This window comes from Stegodyphus dumicola, chromosome 10 (genome assembly GCF_044657685.1).
Source record: "Stegodyphus dumicola isolate Sdum_Otavi_A_Nest chromosome 10, ASM4465768v1".
Classification (NCBI taxonomy): domain Eukaryota; kingdom Metazoa; phylum Arthropoda; class Arachnida; order Araneae; family Eresidae; genus Stegodyphus; species Stegodyphus dumicola.
The window spans coordinates 58999435-59014284 of NC_140777.1; positions in this window are offsets into that span (position 1 = coordinate 58999435).

Genomic DNA, 14850 nt, shown 5'->3' on the forward strand with positions numbered 1-14850 from the left:
GTCCCGTGTTTTTGTATTATCGAAAAAACACGCCAAAAAGGACTAGCCCATATTTTTGTATGTCTTCCAACCCCCAATGCCTAAGGGGACAAGGGTCCATGCAATCCTGACGACAATGGGTAATGGCTGTCATTAGCGTGGGGAGAAATCTCCTTGATGTTTTGGGATAAAGGCCTTACACTGACTCTAAAGAAACAAATTTATTACCAGTTACAAAGTGGATGCATATATAAAGGGATTTAACCCTCCAGGCGGCAAGGCCGTATATATGCGTTCGAAAATAATGGCTCTCATAGCGGCAAGGCAGCATATATGCGTCCAAATATTTTGGTCCTCATGGCGGCAAGGCAGCATATATACGTAAACTTAAATTTTGGCACGAAACGGCAAAGCAGCATATATACGGCCTGTCTCAGAGTGCCCTCCCCTCTCTGCTCTTAATGTAAACTGACAGGTGATAATTTTTCTCTGCGGGAGGTAATTGAGGAGAGGATATTAGGATATTATCTATTCTCTAGGGGCAAATGGGTTTTATCGTTAGGTTTTGAATAACAGCTCGGAATAAATAGCTCGTTCAAAACTTCCAGCTGTTCTGTGCTTATACCAGCTATAGTAAACTTAAATGTTTATATTCGTAAAGAGAATTTTCATTTTCCTGCCTAATTATTCTCCAAATTTTAGATGCAGTTTGGCAAAATGTAATTGGAATTAAAATTAAAATTGCAAGAAACTGCAACAATATTTTGAAATATGTGATTTCAATTATATTGCAATTGTAATTAGCTTCGCAATTACAATTAGAAAGTAAGTACTTTTTAAATGCAACAATAATGTATGTAATTGCATTTTAATTCTTAAGTCTCACAATTACAATGCAATGATAATTACAAACATTATAATTATATAATCTAATTACAATTACAAATTTTATTGCATCTAATCACAACTACGGTAATATTAGCTAATTACAACGTAATTTTAACTGCAATTGCAGTAGGTAATTATAACTACGTAATTAGGAAAGTAATTGTCTCTGATAATTAGAATTACTTAACATAGTGAAATTATGATCATAATTGTAATTCTAAGTGTAGTATGCAATTACTAAGTAGTTATAGTTAAAAAGTAGCTGTTTTTTTAATTACAATTACAATTTACGTAATATCATTTAAATTACAATTACTTTATATTTGTGAAATCCAATTTCATATTCAATGCAACTGCAATCATATAATCTAATTACAATTACACTGTCATTGTAACTCCAGTAAGTAATTATAATAATGTAATTAGGATAGCAATTGTTTCTGATAAAAGAAGTTACGGAGCCCAGGAAAATCATGATCTTAATTGCAAATGTAATTGCAGAATGCAATTGAAAACACATAGTAATTGGAATAATATTATGCAATTATCTTGTAATTACAATGTAACAATTTTTAATTACATATACAATTTACTCAAATGCATTTTAATTATAATTGCATTTTAATTGTGAAATCTAATTGAATAAACAGTATAACTGTAATTATATAATCTAATATAAATTACAATGGAATTGTAATGACCTCTTAATTAAAATTGCGCAGCAGATGATTGTAACTATTTAATCAGAAAAACAACTGCCCCTTATAATTTCAGTGACATAGGCTAAGGAAATCGTGATAATATTTGAAAATTACAGTCAATAATATTATATTCGAAATGTTTCTGCATTTTAGATAATGAGTTTTTAAATAATACAACGGGATAATCACCTATAAGAAAAATATTAATATTTTCTGTCATGTCTTCTGAATCATCGTACATATATTGTAGTTTGTGGTACCAGCATAAATAGGAGTTTATTTAAAGGAAATATTTTATATAAACCGAAATGCACATAACGTTAGTAAGCAAATATATATGCTTATGATCTTCGATATACATGTGAACTTAAATTAGATTAAGGTAAAGCAAGCAAAGAGTTTATGCCAGTGCAAAGGGATGTTTTCGCAAAGGATTTGTTACGGGACGCCTGTTTTGTTTACATTACACAAGAAATAAATCATAAAAATTACATTTATCCTTTTCTTCTCAGAAAGGAGATCATCAAGGACTAAACTAAGTCTCATAATTTTATCCAACTTATTGCTTTAAAGTAAAAAAGGTAAAAAAGGATTCTGATCAGCAATCAGTATGCTTAATTGCTGTGTGTATTAGACATTTTACTAAATCCATTTATTATGAATTACCGCCCAGACAGTGAAGCGGTTCGTGACTCTGGTTGCCGTACCGAAGAGCCTGGGTTCGAATCCCGGATAGGGCATGAATGTAATTTGTTCGTCCTCTTCATAGGTGGCAACGGTGGCCCACGTATTAGTTCCCTCCTTAATAACATGACCGGCCTTAGTAGTGATCAATGTCTATAAACGGCTACTACCTGCCATTGGAAAAAAAAAAAAATTACGAACTGGTCTTTTATTCAACATAACACACATTTTCCATAAATAGTTAAAATGCATTATTCAGTTACAAGTGAAAGTACTTGCATGAACTATTTTCCATCATTGTTTCACGTAAGAACAAATAAAAGTACAATTTTCTTATGCATTTGTGATTGTCATATTATTTGGATTACGGTAAAGACTGCAAAGATGCTTCTGTAGAGGACTTTCTAAGGGAAACTGGCTCATGTTCACATCATCCGTTAATAAAAGCAGGAAAAGATCTTTATTTAATTGAATGCAACGACACGTTTAAGAAGAATGATGTACTCATAGAGAACTTTCTAAAATAAAATGATTTGTATTCATGTTACACATAAGGAAATCCACGGAGCTATCTAAACATTTAGATTGTTTGCCAAAATGGGCATCCGATTTGAACTTGTAGTATTCAAAAGACGACTTATTACTTTGCTGAGCGAAAAATCTAATTGCTTTTGAAGTTATATTGTAATTCGAACAATCATTGTATTACAATTATTATTATTATTTTATTTTTTCCCCAATGGCAGATTGGGAACAGTTACAGTGCAGCAACACAGTCCATTAGTCTATATAAGGCCAGAAGTTGCAGTCACTTTATTATGGAGGCATCTAATATGTGGACCACTATCGCCTCCTATGAAAAGACGAACAGTTAAAGCCATGCCTTCTACGGGATTCGAACCCAGGCCCTTCGGTATCGCAGTCAGGCTTCCCTAACCACTATACCATCTGGGCGGCACAATTACAATTATAACTGCATTAGTTGTAGTTTTAACTACAAAGTAACTACAATGAATTACCAGCATTTCTCAGTCAATAACAGATAGCTTAAACTTTAAAGATAAATGGAAGGTCTTATAATTTGTCGAATGGCAATATTCTAAGAACGTGTAGTCTCCAGGATGGTCGAAGTTTAATTACAGTCTTACATTTTGCATACTCGCAGCACTTGCCCAAAGGCTGTTCCAAGATTATTTCTGTTCACCTCATCCATTAATTTTGGAGACAGAATCATGTCTAGAGACATTTTTTTCTGAGGACAGTATTTTATATAATAGAAAAAAATAATAATAATGCGTCTCCCTCAAGGTGCAGGAAACAACGAGTACTGATAAATTTAATTGAAATTACAATTATAATTCTAGTTAATACAAATACAATGTTACTTTAATGGTTAGAATTAGTTCTAATGGCAAAAATATCAAATGAGTGTTATAGATTAGTATACTTATCACAATATTAAACTTTTAATACCGTTTTATTTTATTTAGCTTATCACAATATTGAGCTTTTTAATACCGTCGGTACTGAAAAAATGTTTTACTACTGTCATGAAATGTATATTCGATAATAGTTTCTCATTGATGTTTTTCTTATATATTTTTCTGCATAATTCATAAATGTTTGCAATGGAAATAATTCTGAGGCTTTTATAATACTTCTAAATTTTCATGAAATAAAGTTCCATTAAGGTATACTTGAAGGAGACTCTCAGTGCAAGCACTCGAAAAGAAGTTATGCTACATTTACATATTATGAAATGGTTGAATGTACAGTATTTACTTGTAACAGCGGTGCTCAATATATCGCGTTTTCTGAAAGAATGCATATGTTGCCTAAAATCGAATTTAAATCACTATAATCAGAATAATTGGCTAAAGTATTAAATTGTAATTTTTACAGCATCAATCGAATTAGTGGATTTTATTGAAGATAAAAATGTGTTGATATTGACAAGCTATATTAGATTTTGTACTATAATGAATGCTAGCTAGTAGCTATATGAATATAATGAATGTACTATAATGAATGCTACCTAGTAGCTACTCTAGCTAATAGCTAGAGTAAAACTCAGGATATGGTAACATTAAATAAATAAATAAATAAAAAAAAAAAAAAAGAAGAAGAAGAAGAAGCAGAAAACGAAAGCGAAAAGGAACTGAATACATTCGGAAAGAGAAGGCTTACTATGGTGAAACATTAGAAACGTGTAGACAAAGTGTTAGTACTTATATGTGAGAAAATACTAAGGCTAAATTGAAATACATCATAGCTACGTTTGGTGCTTTCTGTATTATTTGTATCAATATTAATATAAGTACCGAAAAATACTTAAAAAATAGGTATTTTCGAAAATTTAAAGGAAAAAAATTGCAGTCTGAAAATTTATAGCAGCGGAACTTTTGAAGTAATTTGATGCCTTCTGAAGGTCGCCATGAACATAACAATTTATAACTGTCAGCTTTTACAACTTGGAATCAGATAAACTCTATTGTTTGGTAAACCTTACTGTCTAGTAATGTTTTCGGTACTGTCTAGTTTCCGGGAATGGCGATGTATGCAAGCTTTCTCCTCTTTCTGCCCTAAGAATAAACAGCTCATAGGGGAATTCTGAAAAATATATAGCCCTTTCATACACGCACTCATACTCTGATATTCACAATAGCGTTTCTTTATTTAGATAGCTTTGAGCATGCAAATTCAGTAAAAATCAGAAAACAAGTACCATACTTATAACTAAGCAGGTTATCTCAGTAAATGAAGGGAATTAAGTACCGGCGATGGCAAGATTTTCCCATGGTTTGAAAGACTAAGTAATTTATTCCTTTCAGAAAATTTTCTCGGAAAGCAAATCATCACTTACGGATAGAAGAATGTTCTAAGAACTACGGGATAAATTTATAATGGGAATAAAAGAATGAAAGAAATCGGAAACTCTTTTCTAGTAATCATTTCACTCCTCGAAAGTTGGTTTCAGTATCACCTTTTTAAGGAAATGACACATGAAATGGATTTCAGAAACTGAATCTCGAAATCATCAATAACTATCCAATATTCTGCATTTGTAAATATTTATTTAATTCGCATTTCAACCAAATGTTGAAAACAGAGCGGAAAAAAATCTCTTTACAAAAGCCAAAAAAAAAAAAAAAAAAAAAAAGATTCCCATTCTTTTACAGTGATATTCCATTAAATTATATCAGAAAATCATATCACTGTTGAATGCAATAAATACTAATTTCAGACATGTTGCCTGTTTATGTTGTTAACTCTCTTTTGCAACTGAACACTGGTAGTTTTGCCTAAGTTTGAATTCCGGCGAAGGCGTTCGTTGCTTGGTATTTTGGTGAATTTTAGGTTGAATATACCAAACCAGTTTCCCTGAAAAAGTCATCTACAAACGCATCCTTTTCCTCAAGCAGGTGCCCATCGTATGCTGCCTGACGAATATGCAAGAATTTTTCTTCTTTTATACAGCTTTCATAATCACATATTACCCACCAGCGGTTGAGCGGTAAAGACGCTGAACACTGGTAGTTCGGTCCGTGGTTCGAATCCCGCGAACGGGCTGGCTGCATGGTCGTTTTCGTGGTTTTCCCCATGTGTAACGTGTATACGAGCCAGTTTCCCTTAGAAAGTCCTCCACGAAGGCATTCCTCCATTTAGGCAGATAACCCTCGTGTGCTTTGCCTTGAATAGTACCATACCGATAATACCATAATCACATATTATATTATTGAACATTTTTAATTTGCAAAACTATAAGCTATGGAAAACTCAATGACATATTTATTTAGATTAATAAAAAGATAAAAATTAAATGCGTCATCGGCATCATTTTGTTAGTAATATCATTATATAATATTTTGTACTTTTTTTTTTTTTTTTTTAGTGTACTGGGGAATTAAAGAAAATTTCTCAAAAGTATCATCATGTTTTCGTAAACTGATATATAGTGTTAAATTATTATATTAAATTTCAGTTTATTATAGGAGAAATCGTAAATAGCTGCATTATGTATAGCTCTTGCTTTCACTGAGCTTTCGGAAGTTAATCTGCGTCCGTCCGCATAATCGAGAAGCAGGTCGATTTGTTTCTCAGTGCAATCGCTGTGGTATCTTAATTCTACTGACCGATGTTCTATAAATTTAAAATATTTTGCCCTGCCTAAATTATGTAGCTCTCTACATTCTAAAACTTTTGCCGTTGTCAAGTGCCAAATTCTTAGAATTTCGCTATCCCTAAATTTTCTTGTTCGATGCCTCTTTAAATTCTAAGAATTTTTCAGCCATTAATCTGCCTCCTGGCCAGACGTGCTTTTCGATGCCACATATGTCACTGAAAAAGGTTGAAAAATCGGAATTTTAAAAACAAACTTCCTACTTTTCATCAAATAAATTTTATCGATTAGCAGTGCTATGGAAGCATTAAAACATTTATGTAATAAATACACAAATACTTCAGAAACATTTTTTTCTCTCTACTGAAGAAAGGCCTGTCTCTGACTACCTGCGAATTTGATTAAGTTTTATCCAAAATCTACGTCAAAGCGTTTCTTTTTGGCCTAATATTAAATTTTACATTGGCATGTTCCTGTCCCTGCTTGATGTTGACAAGATTTATTCAAAACTTACTGTTCTTATTTTTTATTTTAAAACAAACAATTTAAATGGAAATCCTCAGCTTGCTTTTATTTATTTAAATAATGACATTTGATAATGTGAATTGAGATCTCTAAGTAATTTGCGTATATGAACCCAAAAAAATGTTAAACACCAATTTTGAAGCTTTTGTTTTGGTCTGCTTTATTTTTCCTTCAAACCACGCGAGAGCTATCCGCCTAAATGGAGGAATGCCTCCGTGGAGGACATTCTAAGAAAAACTTACTCGCGCCCACATTATGCACAGAGAAAACCACAAAAATTCCACTTTGAAACGTAAAAGTGTCTAATTTTTTAGAGCGAGATTTTCCTAACAATGAATTTTAGCAATTTAATACAAGTGCTATATTTAATTAAGAATTAAAACAATGTTCTTTTGTGATTTACGTAAGTTAACTCTTTCTGTCCAAAATAATCATATGAAAATGCACCGAATTTCAGAACCATGTAATTTAGTTCGGAAACTGAGAGGTATCTGCGACATCTTGTCTATATGTAGAAAATATTTAATAAGGTTATTATGGGTGAAATTTGTTTCAAAATATTCAATATTTCATAATTTCTATGAACCAATAAATGCGATAAAGGTAAACTCCCCTTTCATAAATATGAAACAAGATAAACGAAATAAATTTGTGGTAAAATGAATTACAAACATTATGACGAAATGACTGACACTGAGCATGAGTTTGTTATTTTAATAGTAATTTAATTATCAATTACATGTAGCTTTCAATAGGAATTAGGTATGTTAAGCCTCTTATAAATTTTTTCTTAGCGTTAAAGCTCGATAACATGAATCAAAAGCAGAAAATTAGTTAAACTACACTGTCTCACTAGTCGTAAGATTATATTACTGAAATATGCATATAAAAACAAATTAACATTCTATAAACGTACATTAAAATACCGAAACGCAATAAAAATCAATAACATTTATACTTAATAAGCTAAAAAGCCGGGAAAAAGGTCAGGCATGTGAATCACTAGAAGAGGCTCCAAATTGGCTATACGAATTCGAAAATTAATTTAATTATTACGGGAGATAGGCTTCGTCAAACTTAAATCAATAAAAAACAAACCAAAAAAAATTGCAAGAAAACCTGGAAATTAATGCAATATGCAGTTCAGTGTTATTTCTTATTAATCAAAAACGAATTTTTTAACGTTTTCATTTGAAAATTATAAATAATTGGCCACATTATTTCTTTGAATTTATAAAACTACGATTAAAAATACTTTAAGAATTATGGTATAATTATGCTATAAGAGTTATGACATTTTGATTTAATGCAATTACTTTTGCTTAATACAAGTGAAGCTATTTTTATATTTATATGGACGCGCATTGACCTTTCTGCCTCAGGTGAAAAAATATCTTGGCACGGCTCTGATAAGCAATTAAGATTAGAAATGCACAAAATTAGTAACAAGGCAATACAAAACTTCCTTTTCTCTTTTGGATTTCCAGAAAAAAATATTTTTTTCGTCTAACCAAAGCATGGACACAAAACGTGTTCCTTCCTCCGTAAGGGGCAAAAGCAGCCCATCTGCTTAATCGCCTCTAGACCGTAATCAAAGGACAGTAGGAAACCATCACTTAAGTGAAACCACTTGTTGATCGCCTTACAAGGAGGGGGAAAGAAAATCTAACAAAGGCCGTTTTCTGGACAATTTTGGTTCACTCTAAATGAAAAAAAAATTGTAAACATCGTTAATTTTTACTGCAGTTTTCCTGACGTAAATAGATTTGAATGCGAGCCGCCCGGTGGGTTAAAATAAAATCAACTATTTAGCGTAACGTTAACTTACGTTACATAATTAGCAACAACAATACACCAAAATGAGTTTTGGTGATCGATGTGCATAGTGTATATACTGTTTTTCCTACTTTTCATTATTTATTCTTTATTATATTTCCTTAATTAGTGCTGGCAAATCGATATGGATCTTGCGCCCTCTGGGGCAGCACTTTGATGTGTATTATGTATTAAAAATTTCGGCAACTGGTCTGTGCAACTATGCTCAGCCCACTCCTTTTGTATGCCTCAACAACTACCCCTACGCTATTCCGTTAGCTTCAAGACACGGAAGTAGGAAGACGCTACAGCTGTAGCACCTACGAGGAGAACGATATGCCAAAGTTTTTATACTACAGATGTGCTGATTTGCTTTTACGATTTGAAAGTTATGCTTCAGATATATTTAAATCGCTATTTTACCTAAGTTTTGCCACTGTTACATATTGCCACATTGTATGTGATTCAGAACTTCAAGTGCACAGGTTTGTTCCATCATTTGGATTAATTTTTCACTTTTATGATACCCACTAAGGACAGATATGGATAGGTAAAGATTTCAGGGTCGTGTTCCTATTAAATAAGCGAAGCCCTATGACCTATATATCATTAGAGGTAATGTATTTATCCCTAGGAAGGGCTATAAATAATAAGATCAATCATATGCTTACATACGGAACGATCACAACAGACGACATTCTGACATCATACCGGGCGACGACATTTCATACGACCATCATAACAGACATTCTGAACATGCAAAACCGAGTGAATAGACTATAAAACTTCAATCCTCTACATTCCTCAATAACAAGATATACTAATTTGGAAAGATGCTCAGTAGAATTCAAGGTAGGGCTGTCTACTACGAGGCTCAGGAAGCTGTCTACTACCAGCTCCCCCACAACCGGGGTTAATTAGACGGATCGAGACTCATCGCTCCTAAACATTTCAACTCCACTAGTGTCTATTCTCTATATTTTCCTGCCCAGGTAAGAATGGCAACTCGATGGCATGTATGTAGGAAAGGTACCCTCGTGTGTCTACGGCTTCCGAAGGCCATATGTTGAAGGGAGCGATACACGATCTTATTACTGACTGTACGACTGTCGCCTGCTTCAGCTAAGGGGTAATTTGAGCTATTGTTTACTTCGTTGACAGTGAACAATACGGCTGTGACGTCTCACTCGACGATTATTCTAAGTTAACTGTGCTTTGCACTTTGCCCCATCGCTAGTTCTTTTTCCCGCCATCCGTGCATTCTCAGTATGCACTTGACACTGTCTAATGTTGAAATGCTGTCCCGCTGAGGATTTTGGAAACTGTATTTCCCATGCGACGAGTGACTACTATCTACCCGATATTGAAGCTGTCTATGTCATAAAGTTTACCTATACTGGTATGTGAAACCATGATTATCAACAACCACAGTGCTAGCTTTAAGTGCATCTAGCACAACTTCCTCACGTAAGCCCAGATGCGGCGCAGCGCTATTCAATTTCCATAGCCATGTCTATCCCTAATTTAGTGTAGTTACAACACATGAAGCTTGGACAAACGTATAACGATTGCAATAGAAAAAGATTAATTTAGTACCAAAAAAGAGGAGAAAAAGACACAGTATATTGGTTCAGAAAAATCAAGGACATTTTTTCTAAAGGTTTAATTGTTCTTACTGGATTCTTTTATAAAGAGAAACTTAAAGTAAGGAAAGTAGAAACAAATATCAAAATTAATTCGGATTACAATCAGAAAAAAATTTAAACACCTATATTAAAAGACGAAATGTCATCTCTTTATCCAAAAGATCTTGAATGTATTAAGTTCCATCAGGTCAAGGCTACAATTCATACCTCTAAATCTACTGCTTTATGGTTTGAAAAAATAAGATATGAAACCGGAATTAAAGCTGTACCCTCTAGATGCATATCCTCGAAATATCCTGATGTGTCTCCCATGGATTAATGTGCATTTGTACGTTTAAAACTTGGAACTCTTGGAAATCAAGATGTAATATGATGGTTCAACAAGAGGACTTTCAGACGGAATATATTAGAAAATGAGATTATAAGATGTGTTTATATATCTAAATCTTTGCAAAATCCTTAAAAAAATACCTGAAAACCCCCTGTACTCAGTGGTTTGCGATTTGTTTGTTGAATTTTAAATTTCAGACTGAACGTTTGAGGATTATTCATAGTGTTTCCTTTATTCTCATTTTTATTAATAATGCCTCATAAATACTTATTCAAATATATGAAAATGTCATTTTGTAATTTATAAAATACGCTGTTTTTAAATATTTTTTAACCCAGATAGATATTAGCCCGAATTCTGATCAAATGTGTATGTGTGCAAATGAAAAAAATGATCCCTTTGCGCGTAATACAAAGTATGAAAGCTTTCAGTTTAATATTTGTTTTTCCTGTATCTCTGGGTTTGTAAATTCTTTAACATCCAGTGTATATACAATCGAGACATTTTCATAAAAAAATTATTTAAATCCATTTCTTCCAAATTCCATGTCGTCACTGATTTGTTTGAGTAAAAGTCAGGTTATTTGAAAAAGGCAAAGAAAAGGATGGTTACATACCTGGCGCGAGGGAGGGTTTTGCGGAGAACGTTCTAAGGGAAATTGCCTCATATACGTTGAGATAAGGGAAACTGCAGAAGCCAACCATGCAGCCAGCACGTTCGCGAGGAATGAAACAGGGTAAAACTCTTAGCAATCTTAATGACAGAGCGTATTGCTATGGAACATATATTGAAAATACTTCGTTTGAAAAGAAAGCAATATATTCTCATTTATTATTTCTAGTACGTTTTGACATGAAAGCCACAGAGAGAAAAAAATATAATATAAAAAATAACATCCTTATTCGTGTTTTAATGATAATCTGGACATTTTTTATACGAAATGCCGACAAATCACTTACGAAAAACAAAAAGGAAGTGGCTGACGGTCACTTCGAATTGGGAGCACAGACAACAAGGCAAAATATGCCTAAGAAAAATTTCAATAATAGCTACAGCTTTCCTTAATTCAATGAGAAGTTATAGTTAAAAATAGAGCATATTGGTAAATCATAACTGAATATGGTGTGTAAACTAGTAAATTAATTTAAGAACACAAAAAGTAATTTAGCAATAGCATTTAACTGCAAATAATCATTTTAATTTCAGGTTAAGATATAATTTCATTTTTATTTTACGGTTCTGAAATGTAGCTGCGAAAAAGAATCTAAACTGACTTTCTGTTTGCATTTCAGCTGTAGCGAAATCGATTGGACTGAAAACATCCTTCCTCTCTCTTATCGAATAAGGCAATTTTTTCCGTTCAAATGCAATGCTCAGTCAATGAGATCGTCACTTTGTCAGTCATTTTTCAGTCAAAGTCCAATTTTTATTCAGTCACTGGTCAGGCAAGGAGATGTTCCCTTTCTTGGTCCCTGTTCAGTGAATGTCCAATTTTTAGTCTGTCAGTGGTCAGTCAATGAGATCGTCACTTAATCAGTCATTGCTCAGTCAATGTCCAATTTTTAGGCAGTCACTGGTCAGTCAATGAGATTGGTGTCATGGCAAACGAATTTTTGACGAATATGAATTGAAATTGTGTAAACTTGTCTGAGATCTCGATAATATGCTATAAGTCCTTGGTTTATTTTTAATTTTTTAAAGCAGAAATATTTTACTAATGGTTTTCTTAGGTTTGAAATTTTGAAACGCTTGCTATGATTGGTAGAAGGGATTGGTGTCATGGCAAACAAATTTTTGACCAATATGAATTGAAATTGTGTAAACTTATCTGAGATCTCGATAATATGCTATAAGTCCTTTGTTTATTTTAAATTTTTTAAAGCAGAAATATTTTAGTAATGGTTTTCTTAGGTTTGAAATTTTGAAACGCTTGCTATGAGTCGAAGAAGGATGTTGAGTGTATTCGTCATCAATATAGATAAGAGGGACGGAACCAACGACGGCATCAACAGGGTGTTCTTGAGAATCTTGAATTGGTTTGAGTTCTGTTCTCTCTATTTGATCCAATTTGCCATTCATTCCTGGTTCATTATTTGTGTTAAGGAGTTTACCAGAATCGATGTCAGTTTGTGCTCCAAGATTGTTATGCGATACAATGCATTCAGCATCCAATGATTTAAAACAGGCATTCAAACTGAATTCTTCTTGGTTCAACATGGTTATACTGCTATTCGGGCCTATTTGATGACCTGAGTTATCAGGTTTTGGAAAATCAAAATCCTTTTCTATTTCATGTTGCGGGTAATTAAATTGGTTTTCATCGCTGATATTGTGCACATCATAAGGATTATTATCGAAATCTTTGGCAAAATGGTGGATGAGGTCAGTATCACTATCAATATGCAAATTAAGAAGATTATTATCAAAAGCTTCGTTATTAACTTCGAGGAGATCGGTGTCACTGTTTATATCCACATCAAGATAATCATCATTAAATTCATTAATATCATCATATGAATCAAGGAAATCTAAATTAAGTACCTTCTTTCCGGTGTTAAACTTGTGTTCATTACGGTTAATAGAGTTTTCATCATTATTTTTCCGAGTTTTCTCTTCTCTTCCAGGAAACAAAAGAAACACAGTCGCAAAACAAATAAGTATGCCCAATAGGCTGTCGATAAAGGGTGTTGGTATAAAAACGTAGCACAATACTGCGAAAAAAAAGAACTCCATTTCTAAAAATGGTTCCAATTCGATTTCAGCATTAAAAATAACAAGTTTAAGCAAATAAGCTCCACACGTAAGTTTTTAGCACCACTAGATTCGGTATCTCTAATTATTATGGTATATAAGCATTGTTAAAAATGTATACATTAACTTTGTTGTAATTCAACAAAAGCCTAAAACAATTATTGGTAAATTCATTGTTTCGAACCCTATTAAAGGGATTCCTTGAATATGTAACAATGAAAGGTATTCGGATATATAACTCATAATAGAAGGAAGATTCTATGTGTCTGTGTTTCGTTTGGTCTGAGTGTAAGCTAATAGACCCAGGGCTACGAATTTGCTACATAGGTGCATCTAGACAAGAGCCAGTTCACCTCGAAACGAGGGTTCCAAAATTTGAATGAGGTTTCAAATTTTATTTTTTTAATTTTTGTTTTATTCATTTGTCTTTGATAAAATCGATAATTCTCTTTCATTACATCAGCAATAATGGCACGAGGCCATTGTTGCTGTTGTATCCCTGTTGCCATTCGGAGAAATGAGGGCGAAAATTAGCGTTTTAAGAATTTTTAATTAATATCTCTGATTTTTGCTATTTTTTGGATAAAAGTGTAAGCGGAAAAGTGGAAAACGAACCAACGCTAAACTACCGCTGCCATACATATTCAAATAAATAATTCTTTTTGGGGGGGTCTTCTTGCTATACAAAACATAAACGTAATACTTATATATAACCAGAGATTATTATTATTAGAACGAAAATACGTGAATACTATGGAGAAAATATTTATCAATAAAAAAAGTACTTTCAAAACATGTATTTTTCTTTGACCTATTATTTTAAAGCACAGAAATTATGTTATCCTTACACTCTCATAAAAATGGCTTCATCAACCTTCGGCTGGGTAAAAATTCATCTAAATATAAACACAATACAGAAATATATCAAAATATTTTTAATTCTTTAATATCCACCTCTTTAAGATAAAATCAACTGGTTAGCGTAACGTTAACTTACGTTACATAATTAGCAAGAACAATACACCAAAATGAGTTTTGGTGATCGATGTGCATAGTGTATATAGTGTTTTTCCTACTTTTCATTATTTATTCTTTATTATATTTCCTTAATTAGTGCTGGCAAATCGATATGGATCTTGCACCCTCTGAGGCAGCATTTTGATGTGTATTATCTGTTAAAAATTTCGACAACTGGTCCCACTCCTTTTGTATGCCTCAACAACTACCCCTACGCTATTCCGTTAGCTTCAAGACACGGAAGTAGGAAGAGGCTACAGCTGTAGAACCTACGAGGAGAACGATATGCCAAAGTTTTTATAATACAGATGTGCTAATTTGCTTTTACGATTTGAAAGTTATGCTTCAGATATATTTAAATCGCTATTTTACCTAAGTTTTGCCACTGTTACA